General features: G+C 44.1%; 1 non-coding gene across 1 annotated transcript; it reads left to right on the top strand.

Moving 5' to 3' along the window:
- Positions 1–312: 312 nt before the first annotated feature.
- On the top strand, positions 313–419 carry LOC111764346 (U6 spliceosomal RNA). Its single transcript, XR_002796978.2, has one exon. It is a non-coding gene; the product is annotated as a U6 spliceosomal RNA (small nuclear RNA).
- The last annotated feature ends 23,468 nt before the right edge of the window (positions 420–23,887 follow it).

Genomic DNA, 23,887 nt, shown 5'->3' with positions numbered 1-23,887 from the left:
GGGAATGTGGAGAAGTAGGAGCCTGTGACCACCCCCACCCGAAAGAAAAATTCCACAGCCCCCTAACTGCATATATCTTACTTCTGTAACAAGCTTGCTTGACTGTAAAACCTTATCTCAAGGCCTCCTGTAGAAAGTGTCATCAGCCCCTAGACCAACCTGACTCAGACCCTTATAAATAACAAAAACTCCCCAAACGTTTATCTCCCCGGATAGAATTCCCAGCACTTGATTAACTGCAAACATCTGCTTCTATACATGCTTGCTTGCTGAGCTATTGCCCCTGCCCTGAACCTAAAAGCCTATATAAGCGTGCTCGCTTCGGCAGCACATATACTAAAATTGGAATGATACAGAGAAGATTAGCATGGCCCCTGCGCAAGGATGACACGCAAATTCGTGAAGCATTCCATATTTTAAAAAAAATAATAAAAAAAAATAAAAGTTTGTGGCAACCAGTGTCAAAAAATAAATAAATAAATAAAAAATAAAAGCCTATATAAGCAAACTCCCCCTGCGACTTGGGGCTGCTCTCCCCTCTGCGTAGGACAAGGCAGTCACCATGCGGCTAATAAAGCTCTCAATTGTAACTTTATTCAGAGTCTGAGTCTGGTCAATATTGCTGGTCTATAACAAAACAATGGTAAATTTTCAGGAATTTTATACACTCTTTAAGTATTCATATGAACTTTTTACTCATACAACTTTAATTAACAGAGGGTTAAAGAATTCCTTTTAATTTTATAATGCTTTTTAATAAACACTTTCTACTTGACTTATAATATATTAAAGGAACTCAGCTATTTTATTACTTTCCTTTTTGCAGGTAAAAGAATAAATCTTTCGCAAGAGTTTGAAATAAAAAGTTACTTTTCAGGATTTGACCTTGAGAAAGCAGGTTTGAATATTATGTTCCTTTGAAAATGATAAGACTTGCTTCTTCTTAGAAAACCAAGGAAATGATAAGGTTAAACTGTAAGAAGCTATTTCGATAAAACGGACTTTTTAAAATACTGATTATTCAGGAGAAAAACTTTTTATAACCTTTTACTAAAACAGACTAATTGATGTAGGCTATGGGTGGGGGGACTGCCCACATATCTGCAGATAATCTGAGCAGCATGCTTTCTGTGTGGTGCATTTGGGACAATGAGAACCACATCCCTGCCCCCAGCAACCATGACAACAACAACTCCAGTCCTGGAGAAACAATCCAGCAATGCAAACTCTATAATAATGCAGACCAAATGTGCTAAAAACCCATCCAGAATGCATGAAGTCCATGCCAAAAGCTTACCTAGGATGTGGAAGATATATGCCAATTCAAGCCTATTGAGCACTGAAACAAAAAACCAATTGACCTTTTCCCCCCTGTACAAAAGGAACTCAAAAATCTTGTTCGGGGCTCGGGTTTGAAACAGAAAGCTCCCAAGTCTGGTGGGCCATCAATAAATCATTTTTTCTTTCTAAAAATCATTCCTGAGTCCTGGCCTTTCTATATGCAAATAATTGAACCTCTTTTGATTTCTACAACATAATGACTTGAGAAACATTAAGAAATAACAAAATTTAACTTTTTATTAGTTTACTAATTGATACTAAAACTTTTAAAACTTTATAGCCAGACCCATCAAATCTTACTTAACTTTAATTAACCATAAACAAACTTGTCAAAATAATGATTCAATGTTCAGTTACATTGCATTTATAGAGTTTAAATGAATTCTATAATTTATAAGTCTTAATATAGGCCCTGCAAAGTTTATGGGGCTCAATTTGCCTCAGTGTGTTGTCCAAGTGGTAAGGCTGGACAAAATGCAGATTCTTGAAGTACACAAAATCAGAGTTCCTAGAGAAGGGATCCAGGGAACCTGCATTTTAATTACTTCTTAAGCCCACTGAGGTTTGATATTCCCTAAGAAAATCCAAACTTTTCATTTCAGATCAAACACCTGTATTTAGAGCCTAGATCTCTATCTCTGCTGCTTTTATTAATCTCTGGCTATCACAAACTGCTTTTGGAGTTAAAATGCACATATTTACCTAAGTTAGTAAGCCTGACAAGTGGAAAAGCATGTGATACCACAAGTTCCTTTCTTTGGGAGGCACCTGAAACCAAAACCAGGATCTTCCATGTGTTAGGCAAGTACCCAACTAGTTTAGTCATTTTTGCTCCCTCCTTTTTGCACCTTCTGCTGGTTGTGTTGCCTGCTTGTTTCATCATCTGCTGGTTGCAGTGCCTGCTCACTGTGGTGGTTGCAGTGTCTTCTGGTTGCAGCATCTGCTAGTTGTGGCATCTGTTGGTTGTGAAATCTTGTTGCTTGTAGTGTCTCCTCATTTCAGTGTCTGGTCATTGTGGTTTCTGCATATCTTCTTTAGGAAGCTCCAGGAAATGAACCTGTACTTTCCATGTGGGAGGTGGGCACCCAACTGATTGAGACACATCTTCTCTTTCCCAGAACTTTTAAAATGGTGGTGGGGATGGTTTTGAGCAATAAACCAGAAGGTTTCTTTTCCTTCTGTTTTCTCATAATTACTGGCCCATCAAGCTGGGTTATTGTGATTGCTGCTTGTCTTCCCTCATCCCTCATACCAGCTTCCTATCATGCCCCCTTTTATCTCTAGAGGAGAGGAGGACAGGTGGGGCTGGACTAAAATAAAAATCCCTGGAGTCATTCTCAATGTCAGGAAATTCAGAACAATTCCTCAGAGTTTAATGAAATTAAAGACCATGAGGAAACAACCGCAATATCCTCTGACCTTGCCTCCCTTCACACCAGAATAGTATTTTACCAAGCAGGGAAAAAGGAGAAAGGTATTCTAGACCAAGGACTTGCAGGAGCAAATGCATGAAGACAAGAAAGTATATGGTTGCTCTTTTTTTCCCCAGCTGATATATATATTTTTTCTTAAAACAGAATACATATCTTACAATCATAGTTACTATTCACAGAGTGCTTTCATGAGCCAAGCAGGATGCTGACTTCATTTCCTTTTAACTCATTCAGTCTCCACAAAACTACTCTACCCATCCTTCCATTTCAAACTTCTCTATTTAAATGGTCAACTTTCAGAGGTCTTCCCAGACTTGCTAGTGTTGTCACTTCTCCCCTGGTCCCCATTATTTTTTTGAAACCCCTTGCTTTTTCCTTCTTAACAATTGTGGTGGCTGTAACAAATTACCACAAATACAGTGACTTAAGACACAAATGTGTGGAGCTGGCAGTGATTGAGTGCCTGCTTTGCATGTACAAGGTCATGGGTTCAATCCATGGTACCATGGTACCTCCAAAAAAATAAATAAATAAAAAAGAAACCAATGCATGATTTTACTGTTCTGGAGGGAGAAATTGGGAATGTGTCTTCCTGGGCTAAAAGTCTTACATCAGTAGGGCTGCATTCCTTTCTGGAGGCCCACACATCACTTGGCTCATTGTTCCCGTCCTCTGTCTTCAAAGCTGGCAATAGTGGGTCAAGTCCTTTGTGTCACTTTAATCTACCCTTCTACTGCCCTCTACCACTTTAAGGATCCTTCTGATGACATTGGGTCCGTTGGTTAATTCAGGATAATCTCCCTATGTGAAGATCAATTCATTAGCAGTCTTAATTCCATCTGCAACCTCAATTTCCCTTTTCCATATAATGGAACGTGCTCACAGGCTCTAGGGAGGAGGATATGGACATGTTTGGGGGCCTGTTATTCTGCCTACTATAGCGATGATCACAACTTGCAAATATTTTTGTGTTTTTTTCCTTTTTTCTTATTTGTGAGGACCACTAGGGCAAGAACTATGGCTGTTCTGCTCCTGCTGGACCCCAGTGGAAGCTCAGCACACACACAGAGGACACTCAGTGGATACGTGCTGAGGGAAGAAGGAACAGCCTGTGAGGTAGATATTATCTTGCCCTTAAAAAATGTTTTTTTTCTTTTATTGTGTAACATATATACAACATAAAATTTCCCACTTTACTTTCAAGTATACAAGTCAGTGTTATTAATTACAGTCACAATGTTGTGCTACAATCACTACCATCCATTACCAAAACTTCCAGCTCATCAACAGAAATTCTGTATCCATTAAGACTAAACACCCTACCCTTGCTCCAGGTAATCTATAATTTCTTTCTCTATGAATTTGCATATTTCACTTTTTTCATATAAATGAAATCATACAGTATTTGTCCCCTTGTGTTTGGCTGATTTATCTCAACATATTCTCTTCATGGTTAATCCACATTGTCACATGTACAGAATTTCCTCCTTTTTATGGCTGAATAATATTCTATTATATGGATATACCACACTTTGTTTATGAATTCTTCTGTTGATGGATGCTTGGGATGCTTCTGCATTTTTGGCTACTGTGAATAATGTTGACATGAACACTGGCATACTGATATCTGTTTGAATTCCCTCTTTTAATTCTTTAGGGTATATACCTAGAAGTGGGATTGCCAGTCTTTATGGTAATTCTATATTTAACCCTTTGGGGAATTGCTAAACTGTTTTCCATACAGCTGAACAATTTTACATTCACACCAACAATGTATAAGTGTTCCTATTTCTCTGCATCCTTGTGAATTCTTGTTGTTTTTTTTCTGTATTTTTGAAATAATAGCCATTCATGTGAGTGTGAAGTGGTACCTTTTGGGTTTTGTTTTGTTTTTTTTAAAGATTTATTTTATTTCTCTCCCCTTCCCCCACCCGCCCCAGTTGTCTGTTCTCTGTGTCCATTTGCTGAGTGTTCTTCTTTGTCCACTTCTGTTGTTGTCAGTGGCACAGGAATCTGTGTTTCTTTTTGTTGTGTCATCTTGTTGTGTCAGCTCTCTGTGTGTGCGGCACCATTCCTGGGCAGGCTGCCCTTTCTTTTGCACTGGGCAGCTCTCCTTACGGGGTGCATTCCTTGTGTGTGGGGCTTCCCTATGCGGGGGTGGCACCCCTGCATGGCAGGGCACTCCTTGCATGCATCAGCACTACGCATGGGCCAGCTTCACACAGGTCAAGGAGGCCCAGGGGTTTGAACCGTGGACCTCCCATGTGGCAGACGGACACCCTATCCACTGGGCCAAGTCTGCTTCCCACCTTTCAGTTTTGATTTTCATTTCCTCAGTGCCTAAAGATGTTGAGCATCTTTTCATGTACTTATTGGCCTTTGTATATCTTTTTTGGAGAACTTTCTATTCTTGTCCTTGGCCCATTTCTTAGTTGAGTTGCCTTTTGTCAATGAGTTGTAGGAGTACTTTATATACTCTAGAAATTAAACCTGTACCTGATATATGGTTTCTAAATATTTTCTTTCATTCTGTACATTGCTTTTACATTCTTGATTATGTCCTTTGATGCACAAGTTTTAAATTTTTACAAAGTTGAATTTATCTATTTTTTCCTCATGCATTTGAGGTAAAGAATGCATTGCCAAACACAAGGTCTTTGTCTTCTTTTAAGAGATCTCCTATAGTTTTAGTTCTTAAATTTAGGTTGTTTATTCATTTTGAGTTAATTTTTGTATATGTTCTGAGATAGGAGTACACTCATTTTTTGAATGTGGAGATCCTGTTTTCCCAGTTCTATCTGTTGAAGAGAATGTTCTTTCCCTGTTATATGGACTTGGCAACCTAATGCATACATTGACCCTAAATGTATGCATTTATTTCTGAAACCTCAGTTCTGTTCCATTGGTCTATCTATCTGTCTTTATTCCAGGACCACACTTTTTGATTACTTAGGTTCATAATGTTTTGAAATTAAGAAGTGTGAGTCCTTCAACTTTGTTCTTCTCTTGTTGGGGGCCTGCCCGCCATTTTGCAGACCGCCCCACACCAGTAGAAAAAATGGCGGGCGGCATGATTCAGCACTGTTTCCCCTGCTTCCTGCCCTCTCCCCACCCCTTTTTCCCCCGGAGCCCTTTCCAAGCCATATAAGGTCTTGTTCCAGCCCTGACCAATCCCCTTGCAACACGAATGCTTAAGACACTATATAAGCTTGCTCTGTACAAAAAGAAAAAATGGAAGAAGACGACACACCATGGTGCGGCTCTGAGTGGTTCTTCCCCGCCATCTGCCCACTCTCTCTCGGGTACCCTGTTGTCCTCGTGGTCTCCGTACACCTGCTGGTGGGGTAGGAGAGCACAGGTGGTGCCCAGCGTGGGGCTCGAGCATGAGGGGTTCAGTGAGGCGGCCCCCAAAAGCTGAGAGTTGCAGAGCAGCAGCCGAGGTAACACCATCAGCGGTGCTGGGTAAGTAGAGTTGCGGAGCAGTGAGAGTACAGGCAGCAATATGGGGCAGGCGCTAAGCGAGCACAACCTTTTTATCCAAGGGTTGAAAGATACCTTGGTGGTGAGGGGGGTGAAAGTCAAAGATCGGGAGTTGCAATCGTTCTTCACATTTCTGAAAGAGGTCTGTCCCTGGTTCCCTAATGAGGGTACCATAGATGAACGAGTGTGGCGTAGGGTCAGGGATGCCCTACAGGATTTTTACAAGACCCTTGGTCCTGGTCGAGTCCCGGTCAGTGCCTTTTTTCACTGGAATGCCATCCAAGACCTCCTGGCAGTCCGTCACTGTAGCAAGGCCGCTGCCCGCGTTATTGCGCGGGGAAAAGAGGCCCTTCGGGCTGGCTCTCGCCCACCCTCGGCGGCCTTGGCTCCCCCTGTGGAGGGTGAGCCCATGTCCCCACCACGGACAGTGAACCTGAGACGGCGAAGACTAAAACAAAGAGGTTGGAGGCTTTTGACCGCTCCTCAGAGTGTAGCAAAAGAGGAGGGTCTACTTCGGAGTCTAACTCCAGAGAGTCCGATTCTGAGGGTATATCCGCCCCTCTGCCAACCAACCATTTGTTTCCCCCCCTCATGCCCCCTCCGCACCCCCAGAGGATCCCAATTCAGACCTCAGGCTCCGGCTCGCCCAGCAGCGTGACTGTGTGGCTCTGCATTCTCAGTGCTGCCATCTTTCTTCCCGTCTCGTCTCCCCTCCCTCAACAGGGGCCAGTCAGAACCAGTCCCAGCTCCGCACCACTTTGACCAAGCGGCTCTCCTCTAAACCTGCCCCCGCTTCTGCCTTCCCGGTAATAGAGGTCACCTCTTCGGAGGACAAGGGCAGCCAAGCTTCAGAGGGCGGCGGCACCTCCCATAAACGGGGGCCATTTCATTCCCGCTGCCATCTTGCCTTTAAACTAAAAGATCTGAAGGAGCTGAAAATTGCAGCGAGCACCTACGGTCCCACTGCCCCCTATACTCTCTCGGTCTTAGATAGTCTCACCAACAATTGGCTTACTCCCAATGACTGGACTACGCTCACTTGTGCGGCCCTGTCGCCCGGTGACGCCCTCTTGTGGAGGGTGGAGTACGAGGTTTTTTGCAAAGACGCTGCCACTCGTAACCGAGAAACAGGCCAGAATGACACCCGTGATATGCTCTTGGGGACAGGCAACTATGAGTCTACGTTGGAACAGGCGGAGTATCCGGCCTCCCTATATGACCAAATCCACATGGCCGCTCCTAAAGCCTGGCGCAGGCTGCCTACCAAAGGCCAGCCCCTCACTTCCATCACTTCAGTGCACCAAAACCCTGAGGAGCCCTTTTCAGACTATGTCAGTCGCCTGAGAGTAGCGGCCGAGCGCCTGTTTGGCGAGGCCACAGATTCTGATTTTCTCAAGCAGCTGGCCTTTGAAAATGCTATCCCGGCCTGTCAAGACGCCTTGCGCCCACACAAAACTTCCGAGTCTCTCACCAGATATATCCAGCTGTGCGCAGACGTCAAGCCCGCAAAGCAGCAGGCGCAGGTTTTTGCCGCTGCTCTACAAAACCAGGGGGAGGTGCTTGCGGCTGCTCTTCGCTCTGTCTTCGCCGACAACCTACCCGCTCAAAACCGCCCCCCGCGGAGCTGTTTTTTTTTTTTTTTTTTAATTTTTTTATTTTTTATTGACTTTGTAATAATATTACATTAAAAATATATATGTGAGGTCCCATTCAACCCCGCGGAGCTGTTTTGGTTGTGGAGCACCTGATCACTTGGTGCGTAGTTGCCCGTGTCGCCCCTCCACCCCCTCCATTGGTGCCCCTACCCCTGTGGCAAGAGGGTCCCTCCCTACCGGCCCACCTAATAATTGCCCTAGATGCCGCAGAGGTAGGCACTAGGCCAACGAGTGCCGGTCAAAAACGGATGTTGACGGTCACCCACTCCCTCCCCTACAGGGAAACGGGAGAAGGGGCCAGCCCCAGGCCCCACAAACAACCAGGGCAATCCAGGCCCCAAACCTCCATCCTTCCTCCACCTCCAGCGGGCTACCCCTGGGAGCTCAGGATTGGACCTCTGTACCACCTCCCACACGGTACTAACGCCCCCTATGGGAGTTCAGCCTCTAGCCACGGGTATCTTCGGTCCTCTGCCATCCGGCTGTGTTGGCCTTATCCTCAGTTGAGGATCCTCTTCCCTCTCGGGCCTCCACATTACACCTGGGGTTGTGGACGCTGATTTTACTGGTGAGATCAAGATTCTAGCCTCTGCTCTGAAGAGTGTCCTTTCCTTCCCCGCCGGCACGCGCGTAACTCAACTTCTTCTGCTCCCCCTAGTGCCTTCTCCCAACTCCTCTGCTGGTTCACATAGAGGCGATCAGGCTTTAGGTGCCTCTGACGTTTTTTGGGCTCAGACAATCACCCGTTCTAAGCCCATGCTAACCATATGCCTTAATGGCCGTGCATTCGAGGGCCTTATTGATACGGGGGCAGATGTTACCATTCTTCAAAAGGCACAATGGCCCCCTGCATGGCCACTCACCCCCTCAGCCACTCACTTACAAGGCATTGGACAGTCCTCACCAGGAACAGTTCCCAACTCGTTTCCTGGGAAGACGGCGAGGGACACCGACGACACATAAAACCTTACGTCCTCCCTCACATCCCCTTCAACCTTTGGGACAGAGACCTCCTTGCTCAACTGGGAACTGTGATCGGGAGCCCTAGTCTGATAGTCACCGCTCAAATGCTAAACCAGGGCTTCAAGCCCGGGAAGGGCCTCAGAAGAACCGAATTGGGTGCCCTTGAACCCATCTTTGCTACCCCATGCTCTAATCGTGCAGGTTTGGGGTATTTTTCCTAGGGGCTGCCGGTCCTCCAGTGTGCCACGCGGATAGGATTTCCTGGATTTCCTCAAACCCCGTGTGGGTCAGCCAGTGGCCCCTATCTACTGACAAATTGGCCGCTGCCCAACTGTTAGTACAGGAACAGCTGGCGGCTGGACACCTTGTGGAGAGTAGCTCCCCCTGGAACACCTCTATATTCGTTATAAAAAAGAAATCAGGAAAATGGCGCCTTCTACAAGATCTCAGAGCGGTTAATAAGACCATGGTCCCTATGGGTGCCCTGCAGCCAGGCCTCCCTAGCCCTGTAGCTATTCCTCTTGGTTTCTACAAAATCATTATAGATCTAAAGGACTGCTTTTTCACAATCCCCTTGCACCCCGATGACCAGGTGCATTTTGCATTTAGTGTCCCCTCTACCAATTTCAAGGAACCCAATAGGCGATACCAATGGACAGTTCTGCCCCAGGGAATGGCAAACAGTCCTACCCTGTGCCAAAAATTTGTGGCCTCTGCTATCGCAGAGACTAGAGACCGCTGGCAGGCCCTTTATATCCTCCATTACACGGACACGCTCTTAACTGGGCTATGCAGGCTCACCAGCTGCATCATGTCAATGCCCACACCTTGCGCCTCATGTTCCATATCACTCGCGAGCAAGTGCGCCAAATTGTTAGGGACTGCCCCTCCTGTGTCACGCTCTTACCCACCCCACACTACGGGGTCAATCCCCGTGGGCTTCTCCCCAACGCTCTTTGGCAAATGGATGTAACCCACATCCAAGACTTCGGGAATCTTAAGTACGTACATGTCACCGTTGATATGTTCAGCGGTTTCCTTTTCGCGACTCACCAGACAGGTGAGGCTGGTAAGCACGTAGTCACGCATGTACTAGCTGCCATGTCCCTCCTGGGCTCCCCACACCAGGTTAAGACAGATACTGGCCCTGGTTACACCGGTTGTGTCTTTACTACCTTCTGCTGACGTCTTAACATTACCCACATCACTGGCATCCCGTACAACCCCCAGGGCCAAGGCATTGTTGAAAGAGCACACTTATCTCTAAAGCACACTATTCATAAAGTAAAGAATGGGGAGTGGTACCCCGTCAGGGGATCCCCTCGGAACTTACTAAACCACGCTCTCTTTATTCTAAGTTTTCTAACCTTAGACCAGAGTGGCCACTCAGCCGCTGACAGCTTCTGGCATTCTGGTACCATGACACAACATGCCACAGTCCTGTGGAGGGACCCTCTAGATAATTCCTGGCATGGTCCTGACCCTGTCCTTATCTGGGGCAGAGGATCAGTGTGCGTCTACTCCCAAGAACTAGAAGCCACGTGGTGGCTACCTGAGAGACTGGTCAAACAATTTAACCAACCCAGGGAATGGAGTCACCCGCCCTGAGGTCTCCCCTTCTGCTTTCTTGCAGGGAAAGGAAGATTATGTTTACGGCAGCCACCCACGTCCTGGGGGTCCTGCTCGTGCAGGCCATCTCCTCCTTAGCAAAGCAACTGGTAACTCAAGATTTCTATACAACCACCTTCATCGTTCATGCCTCCACCACCAATCCTGCGGCGCACGATGGGAAGATTATTGCCACTCATCATTGTGGAAAGAATGCGGCAGATCTCCGCTCAAGTCATGTTCCTCACCATTGCCCGACAATATCAGTGCATTCCCGCCCCTGGGTCCGACTACCAAGATGTTGCCGCCCCCGTCGCAGAATCGGCTGTCTAGTGGACCGCTCTCTCCCTTCCCTTTGCCCCTACTCCCCCAACCTTAATAAAAGCAGTGCCTATAGTGTAAGGAAAGTCGCCAGCCCGACGTCTCCTTAGCAATATGGCCCCCTCCCAGGCTCATGGACACCAGAATTGTCCTCGGGGTCACTGGGCAAAATGCGTCTCCAGCTGGCAGCCAGAGATGGGTAAGATCTCCTGGGAGACAACCTAAGACAGGTGCAGCTGTACGGCCTAGGTAAAGGTCAGTTAGCAGCCAAAAACAGGTGATAAGGCCCAGAAGGCTACCAAAAAGGAGAGGTGTAATCCATACAGCTCTCAGGGTGCCGAGGGCAGCCTAGATCAGGCGCTACTGTAAGGCCACAGAGAATTCTGCATTTGTCCATGCACACCCACCGTGGTTGTGGACATTGAGGTGCTAGGCCGGCTAACCAACGATGGGCAACCGGGCTGACCCATCAGTCAACCTAAGACAGGGACATGGCCTTTTGCTGCCATGGCTCCCCGATGATGGGTAAGACTGATTGCATACCGGGTAAGGCAAATCCCTTACCGGGTGCAGCCTCAACCTAAGACAGGCATGGTCTCCCTCCTTTCTGTTATCACATGAGTCTGTTTCTAATAAAACTAAAAAGGGGGACCTGTTGGGGGCGCGCCCGCCATTTTGCAGACCGCCCCACACCAGTAGAAAAAATGGCGGGCGGCATGATTCAGCACTGTTTCCCCCTGCTTCCTGCCCTCTCCCTGCCCCTTTTTCCCCCGGAGCCCTTTCCAAGCCATATAAGGTCTTGTTCCAGCCCTGACCAATCCCCTTGCAACACAAATGCTTAAGACGCTATATAAGCTTGCTCTGTACAAAAAGAAAAAACGGAAGAAGACGACACACCATGGTGCGGCTCTGAGTGGTTCTTCCCCGCCATCTGCCCACTCCCTCTCTTGGGTACCCTGTTGTCCTCGTGGTCTCCGTACACCCGCTGGTGGGGTAGGAGACCACATTCTCTTCAAGATGTTTTTGGCTACTTAGAGCTTCTTACCCTTCCATATGAATATGAAAATTGGCTTTTCCATTTCTGCAAAGAAGGTTGTTGGGATTTTCACAGGTATTATGTTAAATATATACATTGCTTTGGATAGTGTTAATGTCTTAACAATATTAAGTCTTCTGGACCATGAACATGGGATTTCTTTCCGTTTATTTAGGTCTTCTTTAATTTCTTTCAGCAATATTTTGTTGTTTTCCTTATACAAGTGTTTTAGTCTGCCCTGGGCTGCTGATGCAAAGTGCTAGAAATGTGCTGCTTTTATAATGGGGATTTATTTGGGATAAAAGTTCAGAGGCTGTGAAATGCTGAAATTAAAGCATCAGGAGAGGTGCTTTTTCACCAAAGTCAGTTGCCACATATTGAAGCAAGATCACTCTCAATTTCTGCAAGGTCTCTGCCTTCACCTGCAGAATCTACCATCTCCCAGAGCTCAGTTGTGTGTAACCAGGCCTAGAGTTTGTCTCTTCCATGTCTCCTCTCTCAGTCTTGCCAGCTCTGCCTCAGCTGCAAGCTCTCAGGCATATGGTTCATCTCTCATGGGCCTCAGCTCTTTTAGCCTCCCAAGGGGCTTCTCTCCTTGCAGTTCAGCTGTGGGCGAAACTGGAGTACTTTCTCTCACAGGCTGGATCAAATACAGCAGCTCCCTTTTCCAGTGTCTCTGTCTCCATTTATAACATACCCCCAGCAAGAGGGTGGAAACTGAACCTGAGACATGCCTCACTGATATAGTCCAATTGAATGGGTCTCACACCCACTAGAAAGGATTAAGTAAAAAACATAATTTTTCTCTTTTTGGGATTCATAAAATAATTTTAGACTGCCACAACAATTTCTTTACATCCTTGGTTAAATTTATTACTAGATAGTTTATACTTTTAGTTGTTTTTGTAAATGGAAATGTTTTCTTGATTTCCTTTTCAGATTGTTCATTGGTGCATATAGAAACATATGTATATTTGAGAATAAAATTATTTCTTTTATTTCAAAAATATATCAGTGTAGGGAAGCAGTATGGTAAAAATTAAGATTAGATCCCTAAGGATTCATCCTGCACTGGGGTCTGGGGGAGCAAGTAATGGTGGGGAGGGAGGTGTACTCTTTTCTTCATGGGAGGCCTTAGAAGGGCCCAGGTTGCCATGGCATTCTGAAGGTGGGGGCACAATAACTGCTGATCCCTCCTGGCTGGACAGAGCTGGATGGAATAGAAGGTCTGCCCAAAAGGCCCCCACTCTGAGTTTGGTCATGACCCCCCTTCTCTGATTGTAAATATTGGTTAGTGGGTTAGATTTTCCAATGTGGCCTCTCGCGGTCCTGGTTGCTACACTGCCCTTCTGCCAGCAGGCTTCTCTCTCCCACCCCATCCCACTTCCATCCCCTTCTCCATCTTGCCCTGGTTCAGGCTCCCCCAAACCCCCATCCCCCTGCTCATCAGTTCCTTCCACTCTCCTGGTCTTCAGGGTTCCCTCATTGGGAGACAACCCCCATCACTCCCTTCCTCATTCCACCAGTTCTTGGGAAGGGGGACTGGAAAGGTGCATTGGCAAAAGGAAGATTGTCACAGGGCCCTGTCCCTGCCATTCCCTACCAGAATACACCCTATAGCAAATAGTAAAAAAACTGCTAAGAGGAAAGACGCAAGAGTGCTGGACAGAATCATATAGTCAGAGCATGTCCAAAGCAATAGCCCAGGTATGAGAAGGGGGCCAGGACAATAGTGTTAGCTCCTGAAGCCTCCAGGACCCAATATTGATCAGGCCAAGTGGCCCTGGACTGGCTGGGATGGGTCAGCAAGGTCACAGGTTGATTTTAGAAGTAATGGGTATAATGATTCTAGTCACTCAAGGCCTCCCAAGGAGGACAAACATCTGATTGTGGGTGAGAGGAACAGTGGGGTGGAGCCTATAGGCTGGCTATTCCCCCCATCCCCCACCTTCTGCTGCCTCTGCAGAGCACACATAAGGGACTCCATAACTGGCTGCAAGGCTCTGGAAGTGGGAAAGATGCTGGAATAAAGACTGAAAGAGTCTTGGGTCAGAGAGGTCTGGCACTGGGGGCCAGAAAGGTCCCTCTCCCTGTGCTCCAGGGCATGGGCATCTGCAGGGAGGCTCAGGTACTGTTTCTGCAAGTGAAAAGGAGATCTAGGCCTTTCTAGATGCCTGAGCTGCCCAGAGCACAGAACATTGCTTCCTACAAATGGGCAGAGCACTGTGCCATTCAGGAGAGTGGAACCAGGCCTTGAGGGCTGGGAAGCCATCCTGCTGGACTAGGAACCTGCACCACAGACCCCAAAGTTTTTTCTTGTTGAGCTTGTCTCACGCCACTTTGCTGAATTAATTTATTGGTTCCAGTATTTTTCCTGTAGGTTAATTGAGATTTTTGATAAGTAAGATGATGTCACTTGTGAATAGGGAGAGTTTTAGTTCTTTCTTTCCAATTTGAATGCCTTTTATTTCTTTTTCTTGCCTAATTGCTGTGGATAGAACTTCTAGTACAATGTTGAAAAACTGTGGTGAAATAGAGGAACTTTGTCTTGTTCCTGATCTTAGAGGGGTAGCTTTCAATCTTTCTCAATTGAGTATATTATTAGTTGTGGAATTTTCACATATGACATCATGTTGAGGAATTTCTCTTCTACTCTAGTTTTCTAAGTGTTTTTATCAAGAAGGGGTGCTAGATTTTGTCAAGTGACTTTTCTCATTGATTGAGATGATAATGTGTTTTTTCTTCTTCATTCTATTAATGTGGTGTATTACATTACTTGATTTTCTTATGCTGCAGCACCTTGTGTTTCTTGGATAAAACCCACTTGGTGGTATAACCCTTTAATGTGCTGTTGGAAACCATTTGTTAGCATTTTACTAAGGATTTGCCTCCACATTCATAGTTTTCTTATTTGTGATATCTTTTTTTCTGGCTTTGTTGTTAGGATGATAGCCTCATAGAACACGTTAGTAAGTGTTCTTCCATTGTCTTCAGTTTTCTTGGCAGAGTTTGAGAAGATAGGTGATAATTCTCCTTGAACTTCAGTGAAACCATCTGCTCCTGGAGTTTTCTTTGTTGGGAGGTATTTTTTTTTCTTTCTTTTTTTTTCCCTTTCTTTTTTTTAAGGAGATACTGTGGATTGAACCCAGGACCTTGTACATGGGAAGCAGGCACTAAACCATTGACCTACATCTGCTTCCCAATAGGAGTTTTTTTTTCATGGCATATAGTTCATTTAATGTGTTGTTGAATATGATTAGTAAATGTTTTGTTGAGGATTTTCTTGCCTAGGGTCATTAGAGAGATTGGTCTGTAATTTTCCTTTCTTTTTTCCCCCTCTCTTTATTTTTTTTAATGTTACATTAAAAAATATAATAAGCCCCCATATAACCCCCACCCCCCTCACCCCACTCCTCCCACATCAACAACCTCTTTCATCATCACGGGACATTCATTGCATTTGGTGAATACATTTTGCAGCACTACTGCACCACATAGATAATGGTTTACACTGTAGTTTACACTCTGCCCCAGTCCACACAGTGGGCCATGGCAGAATATACAATGTCCAGCATCTGTCCCTGCAGTACCACTCAGGAAAACTCCAAGTCCTGAAAATGCCCCCCCATCACATCTCTTCTTCCTTCTCCCTACCCTCAGCAGCTATCATGGATACTTTCTCCACATCAACATTACAATTTCTTCCATTACTAATCACAATAGTTCCATAGTAGAATATCAGTAAGTCCACTCTAATCCATGCTTTATTCCTTCATTCTGTGGACCCTGGGATGGTTATGTCCACTCCACCTCTATATTGAGGCAGGGCTTAGATTGCCCATGGATGATGGATGCAATTTTCCTGCTTGCAGTTGTAGGTACTCTTGGCTCCCTGGTATGGTGGTTGACCCTCTTCACCTCCCTGTTAACTGGCTGTGTTAAGTCCAATAATCGAGAGTGTAGGAGGTGCAAGTCTGCTGAGGCTCAGGGCCTGGCTGTCACATGGATAGTCCAGCAATTCAGGTCTCCTGAGTATACACCAACCCCAGCACCAACCACAGGTCCAACAAAAGCGACAGAAGAGGCATGTGTAGAAAGATCCAACTCCATCACACTCAGGAACACAAACCCCAAAGTAGGGCCAAATGACACAGCACTGAACTCCAGAGCCATCTGCCATGACCACAGAACCTGTGGGTCTCTGTAGCCTTCAGGAGAACCAGTACCTGGGGTTGTATCTACTTTGGCTGCCTCTGGGACCCTGCTGAGGCATGCATAAGTGTGACCCCTCTGATGACCTCCTGAATCTTTTTTGGAGACTCATAATCATATAGACTCATTTGTCCTTTCCATTTCCCCCTTTTATTCAAGGTCAAAAAGCAGTTTTTAATACCTGATATTACATGTAGAGCCAATACCTGGGGTTGTATCTACTTTATCTGTCTCTGGGACTCTGCTGAGGTGTGCATAAGGGTGGTTCATCTGATAACCTCCCAGCTCTTTTTTGGAGACTCATACCCATTTAAACTCATTTGTCCTTTCCACTTTCCCCCTTTATTCAGGTCAAAAGCATTTTGAACTCCTGATTTTATATGTAGGCTGAGATATTCTGCTAGTCTGAGTTCACCCTTTTATTCAAGGTCATTTTCTAGTTTCATCATCAGCTGGTACTTGGTAGTAATTCCTTGGTGCCAGGGAGGCTCATCCCCGGGAGTCATGTCCCATGCTGGGGGAAGGCAATGCATTTACATGCTGAGTTTGACATCAAGACTGGCCACATTTGAGCAACACAGAGGCTCTCAGGAGGTAACTCTTAGGCACCCTGCAGCCCTAGGCCTTGTTCTTATTTCAGGCACACAGGCTCACATGCAAAATCATCAGTATCAAGGGCTCATTGCTGGACCATCCTTCTTTATTGGTCTTTGCCATTGCACTTGGGGGATTGTTGCTGTTCCATTAGGGAATGTGATAGAGCTCCCCTGGCTAGGAACTCAGCACTCCCTCAGTTGTCATTTTTAACTGTAACCATTTTGATAATATCCAAACATTTCTATGAACCCTGGATATATGCCCTGGAGAACTCCCTGCCAACCATGTGTCCCCTGTCAATAACATCCCACCCCAGTATTCCTCCCCTGCCATTGTTGAATCTCTCTGTGATCCAAAACTTCTTTGCAAATGAAGCCCAATATATTGCCAGGTTCCATTAATAGTAAAATGGAATATAGTGATGAATTTAAAGTTTAGATATAGAATATATATTAATTTAGAAAAATTAAGGTAAAAATAAATTGGGGTATCAAAAAATTAAAAAATGCAAAAGCTTTGTTTGTGATGTTTTGCCTTCCATCACTGCAATAAGAGTTGCCCTGTATGCAAATTGGCAAGGCAACTACTTCCGTCTTTTCCTCAATGTCTACATCCTTTCTTTTTCTTTTTTTTCTAATTATTAAGCTTGTCTTCACAAAAGTTTTAGATCTCAGTAATTCATATATACAATATATGATACTCCCACATATCTGATAAAAAACCCTTTTCCCTTCCACAGCAATAATCTTTTTACATGTTCATACTATATTCACTAAAACTGATGTACAGATATTGAGACAATAGCTTTCAAACAAGGTAACACTTGGGTTTACATTGTGGTTTCTATTTTAGACTATATAATATTCTAAATTTTTAGTTATCTTATGTTTTACATTATGATTTACATTTTAGCCTATAAGCCCCTATACATTTTTGGTGTAATTTAACATGTCCTATATACATCCATGCATAATCTTGTGGAACACTTTCATTGCCCCACAGTTACATTGATTCCATCTATTCAGTACCTCTTTCCCCCTCCCCTCAGGGCCCACAGTGACAATCAATCTTCATTGCTTCAAAGGCCATGGTCAGAGATACTTGCAACAGGGTTGAGGGCTTAACATGCTCGACTGCCCTAACGCAATGGGAGCCACCATTTCTCTTGAGAGTCTAGCTAAGCGTTTGTCAATTTTGTTGATCTTCCCAAAGAACCAGCTGTTGGTTTTGTTTATCTTTTCAAGTGCTTTCTTATTTTCTATTTCATTTAGTTCTGCTCTTATCTTTGTTCTTTCTTTCTTCTTCCTGTGGGGTTACTTTGTTTTTTTACTAATTCCTCCAAATGTGCAGTTAGTTCTTCAATTTTTGCTCTTCCTTCTTTTTTGATGTATGAATTTATGGCTATAAATTTCCCTCTCAGTACTGCTTTTGCTAAATCCCATAAGTTTTGGTATGTTGTGTTATCATTTTCATTAGTTTCAAGGTAGTTATTAATTTTTTTTGAGATTTCCTCCTTGACCCACTGTTTTTCTAAGAGTGTGCTATTTAATTTCCATATCTTGGTGTGAAATCTAGGCCTCTGGCTCTTGCAGATTTCCAGCTTCACTCCACTGTGCTCAGATATATTATTGTATGGTTTCAATCTTTCTGCATATGGTCTATCTTGGAGAATGATCCATGTGCACTTGAGAAAAATGTATATTCCGCTGTATTTGGGTGTATTGATTTGTATATGTCTATTAGGTCCAGCTCCTCTAATATACTGTTCAAAGTTTTTGTTTCTTTATTGATTCTCTTTTGAGATGTTCCGTCCAAAGTTGACAGCGGTGTATTCAAGTCCCACACTCTAATTGTAGAGGTATCTATTCTTTCACTTAATTTTTTCAGTGTTTGCCTCATGTATTTGGAGGCACCCTTGTTAGGAGCATAAATATTTATGATGTTTGTTCTTCTTGAAAGATTATCCCTTTCACTAATATGTAGTGTCCATCTTTGTCTCTCACAATTGTTTTGCAATTAAAATCTACTTATTGACTTTAACATATTAAAATATTATTAGTATATTAATATATATTAATATAGCTGATATTAATATAGCTACTCCTGCCTTTTTTTTTGGTTATTGTTTGCTTGTTAGATTGTTTTCCAGCCATTCACTTTCAACCTCCTTGAATCCCTGGTTCTAAGATGTGTTTCTTGTAGACAGCATATAGATGGGTCATATTTCCTTATCCAGTCTTCCAGTCGGAATCTTTTGACAGGTGAGTTTAATCCATTGACATTCAGTGTTATTACTTTCAAGGAATTATTTATGTTAGCCATATTTTCTTTGGACTTGTGTTTGTCATATTTTGTTTGTTCTTTTTTTTTCTTTTTTGTCTTTTTTGTTGCTCTTACACTCTCCTCCAACTCTGCCTCTCCTGTTTTTTTCTTTCTTCCTGCAGAACTTCCTTTAGTATTTCTTGAAGGGCAGGGTACTTGTTGGCATACTCTTTTAGTTTCTTTTTATCTGTGAATATTTTGAACTCGCCATCATTTTTGAATGCTAGTATAGCTGAGTAGAGTATTCTTGGTTGGAAATTTTTTTCTTTTAGCACCTTGACTATGTCATACCACTGCCTTCTTACCTCCATGGTTTCAGATGAGAAATCAGCACTTAATCTTATGGAGCCTCCCTTGTATGTGATGGTTCTCTTTTCTCTTGCTGCTTTTAGAATTTTCTCTTTGTCTTGAGCATTGGATAATTTGACAAGTATATGTCTTGGGGTCAGCCTGTTGAGATTTATGGTGTTTGGGGTGTGTGGTGCTTCCTGGACATGTATATCCATCTCCCTCAGTAGATTTGGGAAGTTTTCAGCCATTATTTCCTCCAACACCCCTTCTGTCCCCTTTCCCTTCTCTTCTCCTTCTGGGATGCTTATAATACGTATGTTTGTGCATTTTGCATTGTCATTCTGGTCCTTAAGTCCCAGCTGGATTTTTTCTATCTTTTTATCGATCAGTTCTACTATCTTTTTGAATTCAGATGTATTGTCTTCCACATGGCTAATTCTCTCCTCTGCCTCTTCTTCTGCTGCTATTTGCTGAGAGTGTATTTTTGATTTCTTGAACTGTAGTGTTCATCACCATCATATCTGTTATCTTTTTGCATATGTCCTCAATTTCTTCTGTGTTCTCTCCAAGTGTTTTCTTCATATTGTTAATCTCTTCCTTTACTTCATTAAGCTGGTCACTAATATATGTTTTGAGCTCTTTAATTACTTGTCCAATGTTCTGCTCCTCTTCCTGGTTTTTATTGTGTTCATTGGAATTGGCTATGTTTTCCTGATTATTGGTTTGGTTTGTAGTTTTATGTTGCTGTCTGGTCATCATTTTATCTTGACGGTTTTAATCAGTTCCTTAGCTTCTTTGTCTAGTCTTGGGGATTAATTAGTTGTTCATGCATAAGTGTTATGTCTTCTCTTTGTCACTTTGTTCTTCCTACTCTATTTTCTTGTTGCTGGGTAAGTTCACTTTCAAGGAAAATATTAGGGCCAGGGAAGGCAAAATGAGTAAGAAAAGAAAATGTACAAAGTAGTATCGTTAATAAATGTTAACAGAGCAACAATGTGAGATCTAGGAGAATGGATATTAGACTCATGTAAGTTGTGTAGAGTTACACCAGTAAGTAGAGTACCTATAATGAGACAGTCAACTGAATATGGGGGGGAATATAGTATGAATTAAAAGGCCAGTGTTTTCATGAGAGATGGAAAGAGAAAAGAAAAACAATAATATAAAGAGTGAGTAAAAGAAAACAGAACAAAGGTATTAGAAATAAAAAGTCAGATAATTTGGCAGTCAAACAAAGGAGTGTGGACTGTAAGAGAAAACAGTAGATGATGGAGGATAGAAAGAAGTAGAGGAAAGGGGATAGTGTAGGTCAAGCTGCTTTATTACATCTTAAATAACAGTACATCTTAATATAGCATCTATCTTGCATCCAGCTTCCTTGCAGTACACTGACTTTAAAATTAAATACAAAAGGTGAAGAGGATGCAGTTGCAGAGCTGGTACAGGATGATTTTATGCAGAGAAAGGGGGTCTCCTGTGTCCTCATCCCACCAGGCCCACATCACAGCCGTTTTGTACAGGATGCTGCAGAGGGGAGTGGAGACAAGGCTTGCCTGCCACCATGGACCAGCACCTGGGACCACCTACACTATATTACACAGAAATGAGGAAATCAAGGACGAGGAAACACAGCAAATGTGAAGTTCTCCCTGTAGCACCTATTATATAAAGAAAATAAAATAAAAAAGAAGAAAAAGAGAACCAAAGAGAAAAAAAAGAGAGAAAAAGGGGGGCACAAAAAAGGGGGGGGGGGAAGACTCAGATAACATGGAGGTGAAGAAGGTCAACCACCACACCAGGGAGCCAAGAGTGCCTACAACTGCAAGCAGGAGAATTGCATCCAGCATCCATGTGGAATCTAAGCCCCCTCTTGATATAGATGTGGAGTGGACACAACCATTCTAAGGTCCACAGGATGGAGGAATAGAGTATGGATTAGAGTGGACTTACTGATATTCTATTCATGAACTATTGTGATTAGTAGTAATCGAAGAAAATGTGGCATTGATGTGGAGAAAGTGGCCATGGTGGCTGCTGGGGGTAGGGAGTGGGAGGAAGAGATGTGATGTGGGGGCATTTTTGGGGATTGGAGCTCTCCTGGGCAGTGCTGCAGGGACAGTTACTGGACATTGTATATCCTCCCATGGCCCACTGGGTGGACTGTGGGAGAGTGTGGGCTATGGTGTCACCATTGACCATGAGGTGCAGCGGTGCTCAGAGCTGTATTCACCAAATGCAATGAATATCTCATGATGATGGAGGAGGTTGTTGTTATGGGGGGAAGAGTGGGGTGAGGGTTATATGTGGACCTCATATTTTTTTAATGTAAGATTAAAAGAACAAATAAAGACAAAAAAGAGGGGGGAAGCAAGCAAGGAAAAGAAAGAGAGAAAAATCTAAAGAAAAGAAAAAGGGCCTTGGGGGATAAAACATGAGAAAAAACCAGGAGACAATGTAACTATAGTGACCACGCCAAAAAAAAAAAAAAAAAAAAAGAACCAAAGTTTCAAGCTAGGAATTCACTTTGCAGTTAAATAAAATGCTTAGGGATCTGACATTCCCCCTTTCTCCCTTCCTCACTTCTCTCTCTCCCAGGGTAGCAGGAAAGCTGCATGAGGGGTCCAGTAGGAGATTCAAGTGGGTCCTTGGTGAACCAACTCAACACAGAAGACAATGACTCTTTATTTCCAGCATGAGAGCACCTACACCTCACCAGAAACCCCAAATATGCTACTGGAAGCTTGGATAGCACGTCCTACAGTCTCTCCCCCTTAGGTGTGTTAGGGGAGGTCTAACTGACTTTCTGACTCCACCTTCTCCCAGACCAGTTTCCAATCCTAGAACATTTAGGTAAATTGGTTTTCTCAGCAGATTTGTCTCTCCTTTCTTTCTCAAAGAAAAAAAAAATGCAGAGGGCTAGGGTAATCACGGACCTCAGATGGACCTCAGGGTATGCTGTTTTCAGGAATGGGAAGTCCAGGATATTGCAGACTCAAGGTATGTGCGTCTGTGGAGTGTGGGCTACCAGGGTTTAGGGGTTACTGGCCTGGGAACCATGCATCTGGTAAACATGGGGTTTGGGAACACCCCAGCACAATAAAGATTTCAGGGATTGCCATGGCTGGGCAACCAGCCCTAGGGGTAAGGGTTCTGTCCACAACTTCTGCCCTAATGTCAGAAACCCAAAATTCTACCTCTTGCAAGAATCTCTTCTGTCACTGTCTCACCAAATTGAAGTCCAGACATCTCCTGCCTTGCAAGACCCCAAAACAGCCTGCTTGAGGTTTGGGAACACCACAGCACAACAAAGTTTTCAAGGATTGCTGTGGCCAGGCCACTAGCCCTAGGGGGAAGGGTCCCACCCACAACTTCTGACCTCCGAGTAAGAGATGCAAAATTCTACCTCTTGCAAGAATCTGTTCTGTCACTTTCTCACCAAATTGATGTCCAGACACCTCCTGCCCTGCAAGCCCCTGATACAGCCCACTCCAGCAGGACTCCAACTCTTCTCAGTCTCTTCTTTGCAGGAGAGATTATGAGGTGCCCTCACTCAGATGCCATCTTGCCCCCAAGATCTTTTTCTAGTTACATCATCAGCTGGTACTTGGTAGTAATTCCACAGCACTAGGGAAGCTCATCCCCAGGAGTCATGTCCCACATTGGGGGGAAGGTAATGCATGTACATGCTGAGTTTGCCTCAGAGAGTGGCCATATTTGAGCAACATGGAGGCTCTCAGGAGGTAACTCTTAGGCACCCTGCACCTCTAGGCCTAGTTCATATTTCAGGCATACAGACTCATAAGCATAGTCATCAGTATCAAGTGCTCATTGTTGAACCATCCTTCTTTATTGGGCCTTTCCATTGCACTTGGGGAATTGTTGCTCTTCCATTGGGGAATGTGATAGAGCTCCCCTGGCTAGGAACTCAGCATTCCCTCAGTTGTCATTTTTAACTGTAGCTACTATGAAAATATCCAAACATTTTTATGTACCCTGTATACATGCCCTGGAGAACTCCCTCCCAACTATGTGCCCCCCATCAATAACACCCCACACCTGTGTTCCTCCTCTGTCATAGTTGAACCTCTCTGTGGTTCAAAACTTCTTCAAAAATGAAGCTCAATATATTGCCAAGTTCCATTAACAATAAAATGTAATATAATGAGGGGTAAAGGTTAGATATAGAATACATACAAATTTTTAAAAATTAAATAAAGAAAAAATAAGTTGGGGTGACAAAAAATGACAAAATGAAAAGCTTTTTTTTTAAAAAAAAGACTTATTTATTTATTTATTTATTTATTTATTTATTTCTCTCCCCTTCCCCCCACTCCCCACCCCGGTTGTCTGTTCGCTGTGTCTATTTGCTGCATGTTCTTTGTCCGCTTCTGTTGTTTTCAGCGGTATGGGAAACTGTGTTTCTTTTTGTTGCATCATCTTGTTGTGTCAGCTCTCTGTGTGTGCTGCACCATTCCTGGGAAGGCTGTACTTTCTTTCACACTGGGCGGCTCTCCTTACAGGGCACACTCCTTGTGCATGGGGTTCCCTTACGTGGGGGACCCCACTTTATGGCAGGGCATTCCTTGCACGCATCAGCACTGCGCATGGGCCAGCTCCACACGGGTCAA

The sequence above is a fragment of the Dasypus novemcinctus genome, chromosome 25, assembly GCF_030445035.2.
Source record: "Dasypus novemcinctus isolate mDasNov1 chromosome 25, mDasNov1.1.hap2, whole genome shotgun sequence".
NCBI classification, from domain to species: Eukaryota; Metazoa; Chordata; class Mammalia; order Cingulata; family Dasypodidae; genus Dasypus; species Dasypus novemcinctus.
The sequence above is the reverse complement of the archived record's forward strand: the minus strand, read 5'-3'. Positions and strand labels throughout refer to the sequence as shown.